Consider the following 5,111-nt stretch of genomic DNA (forward strand, 5'->3'; position numbering starts at 1 on the left):
GTAAATCTGTCTTACACCCGTTGTATGTGAACGTTAGAATCTATCACACCCGATCATCACGTGGTGCTTCGAAACAACAAACTGTCGCAACGGCGCATAGTTACGGGGAACACTTTCTTGAAATTATTATGAGGGATCATCTTATTTACTACCGTCGTTCTAAGTAAACAAGATGCAAAAACATGATAAACATCACATGCAATCAAATAGTAGTGACATGATATGACCAATATCATATAGCTCCTTTGATCTCCATCTTCGGGGCTCCATGATCATCTTCCACTAGTAGAAAAACACCTAATAGTCCCGGTTCATAAGGGCCTTTAGTCCCGGTTCATGAACCGGGACTAATGGGTCGTTACTAATGCCTCCACCCATTAGTCTCGGTTCAAACACGAACCGGGACAGATGTGCCTCCACGTGGCCCTGTGCGCCGAGCCCAGTGAGGGGGCCTTTGGTCCCGGTTGGTGGCTCCAACCGGGACCAAAAGGCATCCACGCGTCAGCATTCCAGTGGCTGGGGTTTTTGTTTTTTTGAAAGGAGGGGAGGTTGGGGGTTTTGGGGGGTTAATTTAGTTGTTTCATATATTGTGTTAGCTAGCTAATTAATAGAGAGAAGTGTCCTCTCTTATGTCCGTGCTTGGTCGATGCTACGTACTATATATACATAAGTGATCGAGAGAACCATTCAGTACAGAAGTTCGTCATGCATACCGAGAGAAGTGATCGATCGACCTCTCCTTCTCCGAGAGATTGGTCGAACAACAAGTTTTCGTATCATGTATCCGACGCTACTAGCTACATACATGTACAATATGTATAAGATCTCTTGATTACAAACCCCTAGCATTTGAAATCAATTCCACATGGTATTCTCCGGCTTTACTGATGACGTGGTCAAGAGAGAATCCCGCCAATTCCTCTTGAATTGCTTTCATGCGATCTGGTTCTAGGAGTTCATCCCGCATCTGCCACACCTAATTTGAAGAAGGGGGTTAATTAATACATATATATGAATGAAACTCAACAGAAATGATGGTGTAATAAAATGAAATTGTGAATATTATTGCTTACGCACTTCATATTGTCTTCTAGAGTAGCCCCGATTGCTTTTCAAAGTCGCGTTGTGGATGAACTCGCACACGTAGTATCCACAGAAATCATTCCCTTGTTCCTGCCACAAGCACTTTACGAGAAATAGAGGTCAATCAAACTAATAATGAAGCATTATAAATGGCATTGATGAAAGTATAGCTATAGAATCAACGGGAGATGCGCGCAACTAGCTAGCCAGTAGTACTTACTTTCGGGTATATATATGTCAGCTCCTTCGGCAGTCCCGGAGCTTCTGCGGTGAACTATTTCCAAACCCTGCAAGACAAAGAAAATAATTATTATTACTTGAGATATCAGGAAATGAACAAAAAGTTGCCGATATGGTGCGATAATGATCGATTGAACTTACTTGCTGAGCATTTCAGTGATGTCCGCATAGGATTTGGGATCTTTCCGTCTCGAGTCTAAGACGGTTACTAGTCCACGCTCAAGCTTAATCTCTAGAAGAATATAGTGGTACCTGCGCACGCATGCATAACTCATCAATTACATTACTATAAGCTCGCTTGAGTAATAAGGGAAACCGAATATGCACACGACAGTAACACTCACGGGCCGTTGTAAGGAAATAGTATGGTATCTTTGTTTTGATTTTTGATCAACTATCGTAGCAAGTTGTCCTCGGCCTCTTTGACGTTCTTTTCAACCAGAAATACATCTATGATATTTGTGTTAATGAACCCAATATCATAAATTTCTTGTTTTTTGCACTCGACGATCTTCAATTTGCATAATATATTGAGGATAATTAATTATAAATACATGAAATGAAAGAGCCAAGCTATATATAGAGACTTAATGACAGAAATAGTACTTACAGGCAGTAGCAAAAGACCATTAATTTATCGAGGGCCTTTTGATTGAAGAACTCGAAGAACTCCTCAAATGGAACAGTCAACAGATCATTTGAAACGAGATCGTGCTCCTCTTTAATATGCAGATACAAAGCATTCTTACCCTCGGACTCTCTGCAGGTTTCCATATACAAATTATGGAATCTTCGCATCATTGTTGTCAGAGATTTTTCATCTTTGACGAGAGGCTTCCCGTACTCGTATCTGTGTTCGTCCACCTCCAAGAAAGCAGGAAGTGCATCGTCAGGCAGGTAATCGTCAAGATTGCCATAACCGGCCACCGTCCCCGGAGCATTAGACACATTGAGCGGGGGGCACGATTGTTGTGCTTGTTCGCCGAGCTGGGCAATTTTTTCCCCTTTGCTCGTTCTTTTGACCTTTTAGCACTGACAGTAGTTCCCAACCGCTGGGCTTGGAGATATGTCTGTTCAGTAATGCGCTCATAGTTGGTTCTCGGTGGAGACTTTGGTGGTTTCCTCAGGGCATCGATAGTGCGCTTTGATTTCACCGAATCTACCTTCTCCTCCGAAGGTGGATGTCTCTTTGCTTTCACCCGTTCAAAGAACTCCTTCACGTGGGTCCGCACAATCGTATCATTTTCCTCCTCGGACCTCTCATACGGTAACTTCTCTAGAGGCTTGAGAGATGATGGACCGTATTTGTATTGCCTCCCGCCTCTGGTTGTGCTGCTAGACGCTGGAGCAGACGGAGCGGCTGCGGCGTCTGTCTTCTTTCGTGCTTGCTTACGAGGCGGAGGAGAAGGAGTACGACGCGCCGGAGCAGCCGGGGCGGCGGCGGGTCTCTTCCGTCCTTGCTGGCGAGGCGGAGAAGGAGGATTCTACTGGCTGCTCGGGAGCGCCGACGCAGGCGAAGAAGGAGGCGGAGTGCCGCCATGCGCCGGAGAAGGAGGCGGAGTGCCGCCACGCATGCCCTGATCGTCACTCGCCGGAGGAGGAGGCGGTGGAGGAGGCGGAGTGCCCTGACTCGCTGGAGCAGGAGGAGGAGGCGGAGGCGTCCAGTTCAAAAGGTTGATGAGCTCCTTCTTCCATAGGCATGGAGTCTTCAGAGCAGAACCCAGCCTAGTCTCCCCTTCACCGGTAGGGTGGTCAAGCACGAGGTCCTCAAATCCCTCTGTTATTTCATCCACCATCACCTTAGCATATCCTTCTGGAATCGGCTTGCAGTGATAAGTTGTGCCGGGTCCACTAGGATAAACTTGGCCAACAGCCGCCTTGACCTTCAAAGTCATCCATCGCGCCATCATGTGGCAACTTTGATACTCCATGATACCATCCACGGGATAGCTGGCTTTAGCCGTCAAGACATGCTCCGGCTGAAGCAGCTCGGTGGAAGCCACGCTGCTTCTCCGCTGAGATGGCGGGGTAGCTTCAGGGGAAGCTTCGGCAGGTCGTTTGCTGTGATCTGCTGCTTCTCGTTCCTCTTCTCGATCCTCTAGCCCCGTTACCCTTTCGTGCAGCGCCTGCAGTTGGTCCTGCTCCAGTTTCTTCCTCCTCTTGTGGGTTTTGTAACCCCCTGCGTCCGGAAAACCAACCTTCCACGGAATGGAGCCTGGCGTGCCTCGTGTCCGTCCAGGGTGCTCAGGATTCCCAAGGGCCATTGTGAGCTTGTCCTTCTCCCTGTTTGGAAGGAACGTCCCTCGCTGTGCTGCATCGATATAGTGTCGAAGGTTCTTGACTGGTATTTCCAGTTGCTCGTCCGTCCACTGGCAAAACCCTGTTACAGGGTCCAAGGTTCCGCCAGACCCAAAGAACCAAGTCCGGCAACGGTCTGGCCATCTCATTGTCTCTGGTTCGATCCCTTTTTCAAGCAGATCATTCTCAGCCTTGGACCACTTAGGCTGGGCTTGCAGGTAGCCACCTGAACCCGTGCGATGGTGAAGCATCTTCTTTGCAGCATTTTTCTTGTTTGTCTCCGACATCTTCTTACTCTTTTCCGATGTCTTGTGGGCCACAAATGCGGGCCAGTGATCTTTGATCTTCTCATATTTGCCGATGAATTCTGGTGTCTTTTTATTTTTGACAAACTGGTTCAGCTCTTTCCTCCACCTCCTCATTAGGGTTGCCATCTTCTTAAGAGCACAAGACTTGATTAATTCCTCTTTAACTGGCTTCTCCGGATCCTCCTCTGGCGGGAGGGTGAAATTTGCCTTCAGCTCATCCAAAGATATTCCTTCTGCATATCATTGACATAAGACACCTCAGGGTCTTCCTCCTTAGGCTTATACCATTGCTGGATGCTGATCTGGATCTTCTCCCTAACAAGAACCCTGCACTGAGCAGAAAATGCCTTCCTTGTCCGGATGGGTTCAATCGGTTCGCTGTCGGGCGCGATTTCTATGATCTCAAACTTTTCATCCGAGCTCAACTTTTTCTTCGGGCCTCGTCTCCTTACCGAAGTTGTGCTCGATCCGGAGAGCTAGAAATTATAAGGAAGAAAGACGAGAGTAATTAATATGTGTACATATACCAAAACAATGGAAGCATCAATTAACTAGTCAGCATGGGCTTAACTAATATATATATATATACCTGGCCGGGCTCGGTTCGGTCACCGGAGCAGTCAGCACAGTCTCCTTCTTGTACCTCCATTGTGTCATCACCAGAGCCATCATGAACATAGTCCTGTTCTTGTACCGGCATTAATGGGCCGAAGCCATCATGAACATAGCCCTCTTCTTCACCCTATTCTTCCAGCTGACTAACGGTGTCGACGAGAAATGGCACAACTTCATCCCTTCCGGAGTTAATTATGTCCCTCATTATCGCTTCTGTTTCTTCGTCTCGGCAGTGCTCCATAGTTTCTGCAAATATTTACAACATGTCAATTATTATTCAAACATGGTACAGATGGATATATATATATATATATATTAGTGGCAAACGTAGAACTAGCCAGCTAATCACAATAAGGAATCATGTTAGTGGCCTCGATGCTGCTTCTCTAGGGTTTGGGGTCGCCTTGACACAACAACGCTTCAAAGGTTTGGGGTGGCCTTGACGACAACGCTCTTTTAACTTGGTAAATTTGGGTGGCCTCGAGAGAGTTAATTTGTCGGGTAGGGGTGCGGCGGGAGGGGGTAGGAGACCAACATCGTTTTCTCTCTAGGGTTTGGGTGTCCTCG

Source organism: Triticum dicoccoides, chromosome 1B, assembly GCF_002162155.2.
Source record: "Triticum dicoccoides isolate Atlit2015 ecotype Zavitan chromosome 1B, WEW_v2.0, whole genome shotgun sequence".
NCBI lineage: Eukaryota > Viridiplantae > Streptophyta > Magnoliopsida > Poales > Poaceae > Triticum > Triticum dicoccoides.